Source organism: Prionailurus viverrinus, chromosome B2 (assembly GCF_022837055.1).
Source record: "Prionailurus viverrinus isolate Anna chromosome B2, UM_Priviv_1.0, whole genome shotgun sequence".
Taxonomy (NCBI): Eukaryota; Metazoa; Chordata; class Mammalia; order Carnivora; family Felidae; genus Prionailurus; species Prionailurus viverrinus.
The window spans coordinates 72,592,204-72,605,687 of record NC_062565.1 but is presented as its reverse complement, the minus strand read 5'-3'; positions in this window follow the sequence as shown (position 1 = coordinate 72,605,687).

Here is a 13,484-nt window from a genome sequence, read left to right as displayed (position 1 = left end):
TGATTTTGGACAAGTTAGCCATTTCCAAATTGAGCTTAAAAAAAAAATTCCAGTATGTGGAAAATTATGGGGAAAAGAGAGAAATGATGAGGAGGAAAGAAGACTGTGAAGCCAACATTCAAATAATTGGTACTCAAGTGTAAAGCAAATGAACAAAAATAATAACCAAAAATATTGCAAAATAAAACTTCCCTGAACTGAAAAAAAGACCATCAGAATGAGACCAACAATGACACATCATCCTTCTCCCTCTTTTTTCACTTTAGAAATAAGAATCTAGGTAGAAAATATACATGTCACATACGAAAGCACAAAAATGCTTTGCCCTCTAAAATACCAAAAGTTAAAAGATGATGGTGAAAACCTGTAAATTTTTCTGGGATATAAATATATAATCCAACAAAATATCTCTCCAGCTAAAATGTGAGGAAAGGCATTCTAATATATACAAACTCAAATCAATAAATAAAGAAGAAAATTAATGTATTAGAAAAAGGGAGACTAAGCTTGATAAAGAAATCCAAGCTCTTGCTATTTGGAAAGGTAAGAAAAAATAATTCTGGAACATGTAATAATTCAAAAGAGGAAATACAAGTATATATGAAAGAAATGAGAAATGCTTTATAAACACAGATTGAAAAATTATAAAAATTTGAGATGTCAAGCAAGAAAAATCTGGATAAAATGTGTAATTTTCTAGAAAGTTGCCAAAATTAATTCAAGAGGCAAAAATAGGCTGAAAACCATGATAAATAATGAAATAGTTATGAAAATGTACCCCTGAAATGGCGACTAGGACCAGATAGATACATGAGTAAATTCAACAAAATCTTCAAGAAATAAAGAATTCCCATGCTGTTTAAATTTTTCAGAATGCATAAAAATATTTCATCTTCCCATGTCCTGATATAAAGCCAGTATAACTCTCACAGCAAAACTGATGGAAGCAGCTCAAAAAAGAAACTGTGGTCTAATGTGTCACAAACATAGTTATAACAAATTTAAATAAATGATATAAAAATCTGTTTGAACATAATATGTTTAACTTTTAAAACAGTCAGGGAAACATAAGTCCATGATAGGAAATTTTTTAAAATACACATCTATCAGCCCACCTTCTTTAAAAGGAGAAAAAGAATGAAAAAAAAATGGCAAAATAGTTTGGACCTCCCAGTTAGGGTAGTAGACAATGAGAGAATCTGCCCACTCCAACACTTGATGAAAGGAACAAAAATACATGACATAAACTTTGAAAAGAGGTGGCCAAACAAATAAATAAAAGAGGCTTATTTGCTCCAAGAAGTCTTTTAAGCTTATCTGCATCTCTCAGAAGAAATGGTAGGGAAAGTAGATGATGCAAGTAAGTCCTCAAAATGTTACTAATATTTCTAAAAATAGAGAGGAAGCTGGGAGAGCAGGCTGCTGGTGAGAAAGTCAAGGGAGCACTCTGGCAAACATCTCCACCAGAGGAACCCACAGAGGAAGAGAAAACTTCCAGGGACCACCATTCTCCCCCTCCCAGCTGGAGAGGAAATAATAGAGGGTGCTCAAGACCTCTGGCAATACACTGCAGAAATGAAGACAAAAGGTCAGATAAATAAGAAAAATATAAAAACTGTTCACAAGAGCCAAAACTTGAGGGATGAAACAGAAGGTAAAACCCCTTTTGTCCCCCAGTTGACATGATAACGGGGCTACACCCACAGTAAGTGTTATCCTGAAGGGGGAAGAAGGGTGAATGCTCACAACTGGGAGAAATGTGAAAGTAAAACAAGGAAAATGAAGATTTTAAACAACCCATCTACTAGAAGCATAAGCTTCAAGGCCTCACACACAAGCCAGAAGACTGGTCTGAAGGGCTCAGGAAGAGAACACACTCCAGGTAGATGGAGTAGACTGTGAAACAGGAAATTTGCCCAAATCAGAGAAGAAAAAGCAGAGTCAGAGTTTCCATCATCCCTCCTCTCTTGACCTGAGGCTAGGGAAAAATTAAGTGCTAGCAACACGCAGATCTCAGAGTGCAGCTCTGAGAGAGAAAGATGAGAAGGAGAGGTCTCATGGAGAGGGGATCCTGGAAAATTCACAGACACACTTCCAGAGCAACCAAAGCATGTTAAGCACGAGCGAGACGAAAAGAAATGGCATTGCAATTATATAGAAGCACAACAGAAATACAGGGAAGAAAAGTGACATGACCTACAAGAGAGACAGAAAAATCTTACTTGGAAAGAAAACACATTCTAAGAGCTTAAGAGACTGTCTTACATTGACTCATTGTATGCAAGGACTTAGTGGCAATATGAAGGGGGAAAAAATGAAAGCCCCTAAAACAACAGAAGTAGGTTATAAAGGCAGTCTGCAGAGATCAACTGGGACTGCAACGACACCATTAGAATCATTACTCCTCTAGTTGATAGATTAGAAAGAGCAAAAAGGAGCTAAAGTCATATTAATGGGATAAAGGAAAGGCTTGAGATAGTCCCAATATCAGAAAACAAGTTCGAAAGAAGCTGATAGAAGGCAAAGCTAGTATAACAGAAGGATATTTTATGCCTCTGTCATTGTGATCCAAACACATAAAACAGAAGAAATACTCAGAAATATTAAAAAGAAAAGTCCCTGAAATGAGAGAGAAGCTCAGATTAAAGAACAGAGCTTCTCTACTGAGGAAAAGATATAGAAAGATCAACATCGCAAGGTATTAAGTATTAAGGCATTAAGTTTCAAGGACAAAGAAATAAATTTTCAGGCATCCAGAAAGAAAAAGCAAGTCAGATAAAAGGATGGAAGTCAAGTTGGTTGCGGACTTCTCCACAGCAACATACTAAACCAGAAAACAGTACAGCAATATCTACAATATCTTGAGTGAAAAAAATTATACTATATCAAAATAGATTATAACCAGACACATGTGTTTTGGAATAAGGGCAACAAGCAGACAGGCCAAAAATGAAAGAACTTAGGAAATACAATACATAAGACCTTCCTGAGGGAAAAAACAAATGCAAAAAAAGTAAGCCCACCAACAAGTGAATGGGGAAATCATATTAAAAGGACTAGTTCAATACTCAGTGCCATAAAATAATAGAGAAATGTCAAAAAAAAATTCTAAGTCTGGTGTCCCACAGGATGAAGCAGAACATATATAAAGGGTCAAAACAGATTGGATTCACTGAATTAAAGAGCACACACATCACCAAAACAAGAGAGCTACAGTCAACTTTGCCTTAATAGAGTAAGAAACAGTTAAAAGGAAGTCACATTACCAGATCTTTGCTATTTTCAAGAAAATCCAGAAATCCAAACTTCTGTCTTAATTCTCCCAATTAAGGAAAATAAAGTCCGTCTGTTAGTGTTGGTTAGGACATCGAGGGCAGGGAAAGATCGAAGAAAGGGGCAAACCACTCCAGATTGGTAGGCAGCAGTTTTTAAAAAGCAGGGGAACTTACAAGACTTGTCTTCAGCAACTGCAAGAGAAGCCTCGTACATCTCTGCACCTGCTGTCAGAATCTTAAGTTTATACAGAGGCCTTAACCGGCTATAGTCACGTATTCAGACCAAATAGCCTCAACAGCAACACACTCTCTCAAGCGTACGTCCTTGAAACAGTGTGATAATGGTGGGCAGAATGTACATTCCAAAGACAAGGGAGGAGCCTCTGGTTGCCCGCGTCCAGCTTAAGGGTGGACCCGAGGTCATGTCCTCTCGATGACCTCCGCCAAAGTTAGCTGGCCTGGCTGGTTGGTAACCAGTTTGTCACCTCTAAAAACAAGGTAAAATAAGACCTAAGAACGATGCCCACTCAGTCTAATCTTGGAGGCAGACAATCAACTGAAAACTTTCCATAGGAAAGAATTCATGGAATAGGAGTACTATGGACCCTCCTTGTACTTAATGATAGAAAGTGGGCAATAAATGATGTAGAAACTGTGATAAGACCAATGGTGAGCAGTGAATCAATTTAAATACAGAAGTAAAACTATGACTCTAGTAATTATCCTTACCAAGTAACATAATGCAAAAAATATAAATCTTGGCAATGTAAAACAAATATATATAGCATATGTATATTATATATACAACTAACAGGTGGAAGAAAGAGAGGTGGGAATAAACATAAGCATACTAAAAATATATGTGTAATTTTTAGAAAGATATTCCATTATTTCAATGTTCTCACGCATTTTCTTTTTTTTTAATTTTTTTTAACGTTTATTTGTTATTGAGAGACAGAGAAAGACAGAGTGTGAGCAGGGGAGGGGCAGAAAGAGAGGGAGACACAGAATCCGAAGCAGGCTCCAGGCTCTGAGCTGTCAGCACAGAGCCTGTCGCGGGGCTCGAACCCACAAACCATGAGATCATGACCTGAGCCCAAGTCGGTCGCTTAACCGACTGCGCCACCCAGGCATCCCTCATGCCATCATTTTCTTAATCTTTCAGTGATTGTTTAAGAATTAAAATATGTTTAGGGGCGCCTGGGTGGCGCAGTCGGTTAAGCGTCCGACTTCAGCCAGGTCACGATCTCACGGTCCGTGAGTTCGAGCCCCGCGTCGGGCTCTGGGCTGATGGCTCAGAGCCTGGAGCCTGTTTCCGATTCTGTGTCTCCCTCTCTCTCTGCCCCTCCCCCGTTCATGCTCTGTCTCTCTCTGTCCCAAAAATAAATAAACGTTGGAAAAAAAAAAATTAAAAAAAAAAAAAAAAAAGAATTAAAATATGTTTCAGTAGGGGCGCCTGGGTGGCTCAGTCGGTTAAGTGTTCAACTTCGGCTCAGGTTTATCCACAAAGCTAATATTTATCCACAAAGATAAATTTTATCCACAAAGCTAATATTACATAGGGAACAAAGATAACCATTTCACAGTTCAAAGAGTTCTGAGATCCATATTAGAGGTAAATACACAAAGTTCATTAACATATCTGAATGTGTATATGTATAGTCACATACTGAAATATTATAAGCAGGACAGTGTAGGAAGGTAAGACAGGTGTGAATGATAAATCATGTGGAGAAAAGAGTAGAATCTAATGGTAGAGAAATGAATTCACCGTGAAGCTAATGAAACTTAAGCTTAAGGGCTCCTCACTTACACCAGACACTGTCAAGCCCTAGGAGGGGGTGTACCAATGTGTTCACATAGTCATATAATTTTTTACAAGATTTGCAACAGTAGGATATTTTAACTTCAGTTAGTAGGGCTTCTGTCTTTTTCTACTCATTTTCCCCCACTGGCCCACTTTCCCTCCCACAGAGGGAAGTAGCCATGAGTATTTGTGGTTCAGCTACGGAGAAATTAAGTTGGGTACATTTGTTGGGCTTAGTGGAATACACTGATGTGATTCACAGTCATCTGTATATATTGTTAAGTTATTACCCTCCTTCACAGCATAGGACTGGCTTCCAAAAATACTCTGCAATATACTTTGCTGACTCTTTCTCTCTTCTGACATGAAGGTGCAGGCTTATAGGATATGAACATGCCTACAGTTCACAACCCAGGGAACATGTGGATCATTTAAGGAGAACAAGACTTGAAAAGTATAGACTCAGAAGCCAGTCTGCAGAAAACTCTTCTGATCATCAGACCTGTAACACTGCAAACAGATGAACTGGCACCTTAGTATGCCTCAATTAGAAGTTTTGTTTTTTTTTTTCTCCTGGCAGAAGCAAACTTGATAAAGCAGAGTAAACAATTCTGACCACACTGAACTTTTTTTTTTATAGCAACCATGAGAAATAGAATTTATCAGACTCTGTGTTTGTAGCACACAAACCTATAACAGAACTATAAACAGGAAGTACATCTCCATGTGAAATTCTGTTTCATGCATCCCAACTCTCAGTGACAAAGACACAAATTTCATCCAGCCATGTTAGAGGTAAGATTGAATTATCTGTCTGCCTTCTCCATAGAAAACGATCTTAGAAAATTGTTGTCCTGTAAAAAGGCAATCAGATCTTACAAAACTAAACATATTATTACCATATGCCAGTAATTGTACTCTTTAGTATATTCCCAAAGGAATTGAAAATTTATACACACATAAAAACCAGCACACAAATGTTTGTAGCAACTTTACTCATAATTGCCAAATACTAGAAACAACTTAGATGCTCTTCAGTAGTTGAATGGATAAATAAACTGTGGCACATCCAGACAATGCTACAAAGAAATAAGCTATTAAGCCATGAAAAACCATTGAGGAACCTAAAATGCATACTACTAAGTGAAGGAAGCCAAAATGAGAAGGCTACATATCATAGGATTCCAATATAAGATTTTCTGTAAAAGGCAAAACTATAGAGACAGTGAATAGATCGGTGGTTGCCAGAAGCTGGGGGAAGAGACGAATAGGCAGAGCATAGATGAATATATGTTATTACACTTGTGAAATGTCTAAACCTGTGAAATGTCCAACACCAAGAATGAACCTTAAAGCAAACTACAGACTGTGGGTGATAATGATGTGTTAACGTAGGTTCATCCTTGGTTAAAAAAAAGAAAAAAGAAATGCAGGGCGCCTGGGTGGCTCAGTAGGTTCAGCACCAACCTCAGCTCAGGTCATGATCTCACAGTTCGTTAGTTTGAGCCCCGTGTCAGGCTCTGTGCTGACAGCTCAGAGCCTGGAGCCTTCTTCATATTCCGTGTCTTCCTCTCTCTCTGTCCCTCTCCCGTTTGCACTCTGTCTCTCTCTGTCTCTCAAAAATGAATAAATGTTGAAAAATTTTAAGAAAAAAAAATGCACCATTCTGGTGAGTCAGTAATAGAGGAGGCTAAGGGGGTTACCTAAGATATCTCTGTTCCTTTTTCTTCATTTTGTTGTAAACCTAAAAGTGCTCAAAAAAAAAAATTAAGGCTTAAAAAAAAAAAGGCAGAGACTATGCAGCCAAAAAATAATAAAGGTTAAAAAAAGGCATTATAGAAATGTAGCGGGCAGTTTATTAATATCATTATTATTTTTTTCTTTTTTTAAGTTTATTTATTTATTTTGAGAGAGAGCACAAGAGGGGGAGGAACAGAGAGAACCCCAATCTACTGACGACGCACAGCCCGATGCAGGGCTCGAACTCATGAACTGGGAGATTATGACCTGAGCAGAAATCAAGAGTCGGATGCTGAACAGACTGAGCCACCAGGTTCCCCTTGCATTATTTTTCTGAATTTTATTATGTCTGTGGCAATTGTCAGCTTTTTTAATTTTCTGATTCAATGTGTTTCCTTTTCTCATTCTAAACACTTTCTAAACACTTCTGTATCTAATTTTGTATTTGGAATTTCGTATTCTTTTTAAAGAGGGCTCCAAAAATTGTAAGTAGTGGCCTCCATAAAACCTACAACTGTCTTTGTTCAGGGGAGGTAGCTTTAAGCAAAAGTGAATTTACAAAAGCAGTGAATAATACTCTTGAGGACCATTATCAAATCACCAAGGTCTCCAAATATCTTCAAAAGTGCTCAAAAGGAAAGAACTTGAATAAGTGAGGGTTCTTTGAGACCCAGGTGTCACCAGGAGCTTACATGGCCTGCACGGCCTAGAGAGAGGCCAAATGTGAATTCCACGTTTGGCATTGTCCCTGAGAGAGTTCATCCACTCTTCCCATAGCCTTCCCCTCAACATCAACAGATCACCTTCCTATGAGCCACCTTTCCTTACAGTGTTTGCACAGGTTTTTCTTAAGCATACCACAACAGAGCACATCATGACAGAACACGGTTGTTTACTAAGTCCCATGTGTAATACACAGGAAGGTGTACTTAATCATCCTGTCCTCATATCTTCGTCTCTCTTTCCCCGAAACACGGCAAAGCAACATAGCACACTTCTCCCATATGCTACTCCTGCAGCCGCCCCCTTTTCCCTGCTCCCCCAGTTTTACAAACCTTAACAACAGTGGCATTTGAGAAAAGCCTGGAATGTCTGGAGAGGTTCTGCATGACGGAAACTGTATTTAGAGAAACTAAGCACCAGAGCAAGCAAAGTAGGCCATAAACATCTGCCAGTGTCCTGCTGTCTGAAGCAAATGTCAATGGATTCCTGGCTTTTTTCAGAACCTTAGAGTCAACGACAGGATGTAGGTACAAACTTAGGGCAGATCTAACTCTAGCTCCTGGTTTAGAAACCAATAAGCTCAATTTCTGACACTCATTCCCTAATTCTACCTCCTAAAATGACCAACCAAGGGATAAATGATGATATGGAGAATACTACTATGAATCACAACCACAGATTTCCATAGACAGACATTTTGTTCTCTATTATATTTTTTTATCATTATTTCTTTCCTCATTCAGGCAAGGATTTTGCCCAATTTAGTAATGAAGGAGCGGGGATCTAAACAAAGAAACATAGCTAAACAGCAATAGGAGTAGAATAAGTCTCTCGCTTGCAGTTTTTGGTTTGGTTTTGCTCTTTTAATCCAGGCAGATAACCAAAAACCAGGGCAGGGAAAAATGTGATAAAGAATCCAGTATGTTCAAGAACCCCAAGCCTGGTAGCTTCCTCAGTAGATGCCATTATTTACACAAACATTAAAAACTTCAAGAGATTTAAGATCTGAGCTAATAGTAGAAGTGACCAATTATAAATAAGTTTATTGAAATAAAAAAAAAATTATAGCAGTATTGTAAGTGTTTTGCCTTCAAAACATAACAGAAAGTCATTCTAGAACTTTCTATGATAGATACTATTATAAAGCTTAGGGGCGCCTGGGTGGCTTGGTCGGTTAAGCGTCTGACTTCGGCTCAGGTCATGATCTCACTGGCCGTGAGTTCGAGCCCCGCGTCGGGCTCTGTGCTGACAGCTCAGAGCCTGGAGCCTGTTTCAGATTCTGTATCTCCCTCTCTCTCTGCCCCTCCCCTGTTCATGCTCTGTCTCTCTCTGTCTCAAAAATAAATAAGCATTTAAAAAAAAAACTATTATAAAGCTTAACTAAATATCAGACATAAGAACATTGCTTTGAATTTTCTCTGATACATAAAAGCTGACTGCAATTACTTTAATGTTTTCCAGGATTGAAACATTATTAGTGAGAGAAAAAAGTCATAAAATGTCATAAAATGACATAAAATGTATTCATAAAATGTCAACATTTAATATTTCCTAATTCTTCAAGATGTTTCTATCAAACATTCTTTGGGTTAGGTAACACCAGCATAAAACTGACTCAGCTACTCTTTGGTGTATTTGTCCATTCATCTTCTATTATGTGACTAAAATACATGTTATTATCGAACAGGCTTATGTGGATGTCTCAATTCATACAACTTCAAAGAATGTTTATTAATGAGGATGTCATTCAATTGCATAGGTTCCGGAACATGAAGTTTCCAGCTGGGGGTGTCTAGTCTACCATCCTGCTTCAAAGAGCACAGAAACTCAATATCCAGTCCAGGGGAAAAGGTGATGAGTAGTAGTACGTTTGGCTAGATGCCACATTAGGAAGCCAGTGAGGTTTTGAAGTTAGTCATATTCTTCAGAGAACATGACTATTAATTGAACATCTACTATATCCTTAAACGGTTCTTGAAGTTGAAGTTAAAGATATGTGAAGGGAATGTAGATGTGCAGCTAATTGGGCCTGGCTTTGGCACGTACCAACTTAGTGGCCTGGGAAAATTTATTCAGCCCCTTATGGTCCTAATATATATATACCACTGTTAATATCTACTGGAGAATATTGTTCTAATGGTGAAATGAATGATATAAGCATTAGAAAAACAAACCCTCACAAACAGTTTCATTTATTTAAAAGCTCTGCTCAGCTCTGCCTATAATAAGAATCAGACTCAGCATCATTTTAGGGTATCATCAAGAATTCTCCAGAACGACACAATGAGTTAGGTCCAAATTAAAATTCTCTTCGGAATTTGAGAAGAGAAAGTGACCACAGAGAAATGGTGAGAAAAGAAGAGGTGGGTGGGGAAGAGAGAGGAAAGAGAGGCCAAATATTTTCTTTTGTTCTCTCTCATTCTATTTCAGAGTAGAATATACCTCTAAATATAGTAGATTATTATTATTATTCTTCAAAAAATCTGGAAGGAGAAATTGTAGCCACCCTCTGAAGCCACCCTTATTCACATGCTGTGGTAAAACGTATCTATCTGTGTGGAAATTACTGCAACTTTTTTTAATGTGCTCAGATTTCTCTTTGGAGTAAAATGGGTGCTAATACACAGAAACGTTGTGACAGCTCATAACTATCCATATATATTGCATACACTTTGTAGGCCATCCGCAGCATATTTTAAATTTAAGCTGGCTTTGTCCCAGCAATTTACCACAAATATGGCTAACCAACAACTGGTGCGCTCTCGAAAAGCACAGATTTCAACATTAACACAAAGCAAAAGAAACTAAAAGAGGTGTTACACGATCAAAGAAAACTGATTTGAGAATTATCTACCAATTTTGTTTTATCTACACCACTACACTCTCCCCTTATGTGGATGGTAAGAGTTGCCACTATCTGCCCTAGTTATCTCCAAGGCTGCAGTGCAGATGATGAAGATTACTGCCAAGTCTGAAATTTAGAGACTGCATATTGGGCCTCTGAAAACCCTCTAGGGAAAGTAATTATTTTGCCTTTTGAACCTCTTGAGATCGTATGCAAACATACATGCATGCAAATGTCTGTCGGTGTGCAAGTTTGTAAGAGGGTTTCCAAAGCTTTCCTCAGACTCTCTAACGTCTACGATTCTGCCTCTTGATTATCATGGCCAACTTCATGAAGCTTCCTAATTTTGTTTTACCGATTGTCGTATAAGACTACTGTATTTTCAGAGTTAGATATTTAGAAATGTAGAACAAGAATGAAAATATCACTTAACTCAGAACTACACAGAAAGCATTTATTGCCTACAAAAGAAACCAACATAATTTTTTTCCAGAAAACCCTTAAGAAGTCAACTGAGCTTGTAGCACTCAAATTTTAGTTCATGCATCTTTTTAGTACCTGCAGCCCCCAAACTTGTGTTTAAGGCACAAAAGTTTACTTGTGTGATAGCACAGGTTTATAAAAACTACAAAGCATCCAGAAATGTAGTACCATTTCTAACCAAATCTGATTAGAAAGCAGAGGACAAATCTGAAGTGAAGCTGAAAACACCTCTGCTGTGCCTGGAGTGAATCTTTGAGTTGGAAGGCTGGAAAGTATCTCATTAGGCATCACAATTTTCACCTTTGGTAAACTGAGACCCTTAAATTTTAAATGAATTTTCCCCAAACTGCATTTCTCGTCAGTGACAAAATCAGCACTATGACTCAATTTCTTTCCTTCTAGCCCAGTACTTATAATTTAAAATATTAAAACAAAATACAGTCAAATATAGTGTGTCATTCTTAATGACGATGATTAATAATTGTTAAATTCAGTTCTAATCAAGTTCGCCAAAATCTGTTCTCTGAATTTATACTCATAAGTACATACTCTACTCCAAACCACCCAACTTCTTAGAAAATGTTAATATTTGAACACCCATCTTAAGTTTTTCTAAACCAAGAAACTTAAGCCTACCCGCTACTGATTCTATTCTTGTGACCTACTGCATGGATTTTCTTTGGCAGCCCAATAAAAACCTCACATGTTGAAATAATTTATTTCTGAACCTAATATCCCTCCGCAAATTCTTCCATTTGATTAACTTTTTTTCTCTTTATCATCTCACAGACATTCTAACAGAATAGGAAAATTGCTCATTTCTCCAATTATGAGAATAAATTAAGTGAGGGAATTTGAGAAGGCAAGGGTGGGAGAGAAAGAGAAATGGAGAATTAACTCTTGTAAATTTCTCGGGGATTACATATGGTTCAAGTAATTTAAAGATAGCTTCTCGGGGATTTTACTCATAATCTTGTTACAATCTTTTTTAAGAGGAGGGTAGGTTCCAAAAAGCTGTTTCTCAACCCATTTGTTTGAACTTTGAAAGTAACCCTCTACAAGCAGCCCCTGAAGCTGAAGGTGGTGGGTGCTGGCAGAGTTGAGGCCCTTTGCGTTGGTCTCTGTAGCACTTTCCATGACCTATGAAGTTTACAGGTTAAACATTTGTAAGAAAGAAGCTTTTTTCTGAGTGCAAACGAGGGACAGAGCACAGAGGCTGCTCCAGTAGAAATTTAGGGAAGTGTAACCAGGAGCAGATGCAGGCATACAATTTCTCTCTGTCCCCGACTTTCCAGAGCACTTTTCTACCACGAGAGGAGCTAACAATGCCTTGCACAAAAGTTGCTGGTTTATCTTATCTTCATCATAGCCACTCCAGAAAAAAAGGGAAAAAAATTGCCTGCGAACTCTGCCTCCCATTTTTCTATCTCTCAGTACTGCTAATACTCAGGTAGGAATGGCCTACCAGGAGAGGCAGTGCTGAGACTGAAATCGGAGCTTTCCACCTCTCTCAGAACACAAACACAAGTACCAGGTACTCAGCACCCAATGACTAAGTACTGAAGGGGATGAACTGACAGTTCTGAAAAGGGTGAGTTTTAAATATTTGATGAAGTTAATGGAAAACTCACTAGAGAGAAGCAAACAGTGTCACAATATGTACTAGTAGACATAATGTGCCTGCTGAGACATTTTCCACTTAGCTTTGCCTTTTTGTACCTTGGGTGCTAGGCATCAGTTAAGTCCTTTCTTTCCTGATTACCACCGATAGGAGTTCTGCTTCACTGTTTACATTCCTGTCATCACCCACAAGCTTGCCAGTATCTGTTTGTGAGAAACCGACGGCACAAATTTTTAGCCTGTCTGACCCAGAGTATATCTAGGGAGGTTTTAAAACCTGTGTTGACGCACGGAAGTACATATTCTGTGTAAAACATCACCTTAGCAACTATCATGTAATCTAATCCTGGAAAAGAACAAATGATGACTGTGGACTCTCCCTCAACCCACTAGCAGTTCTGAAAGCCCAAATAGAAAGCACTTACAAAATGGCACCAAACCCAAGTAGTAGCCTGGCAGTGGTGATGACTTACTCAAATATTGCTCAAATTTAAGGAGAACCTTAAAGTATTTTAACACATTTCCTTTAAAAGAAGAGAGCTTTCAGCTTTATAAAGTCTACAACAATTAATTTATATAATTCATCTGAGAATTCAAATGTTTATGAGAACTATTACGTCGAGGTGGGGTTTAGAGTTAGTGTTACTTAGAATCTAAGAACCCAGGATCTATTCCGTAGAGCACATTCAAAGGGTAAATCCAGGAGAACGTACGACATGGGAGGCCTGTTGAGACATCCAAGTTCTGGACAGTTCTGACAAGGCTCATAGGTTTGAAGGGGAAACCCAGAATATTCCCTGAAAAAATAAATTATTTCCAAAGATCTCTTTGGAAATAACTGAAAACAATATTAGGACAAACTATGGTCTCATATCAAGAATTAATCAACAGGAGAAATAAGAAATTCAGCCAGAGTAAGCAAACTGACATGATTTGAAATTCAGACGACTCCATTTGAGAAGGAAAAGAAAGAAAACAGACTTTCATTCAG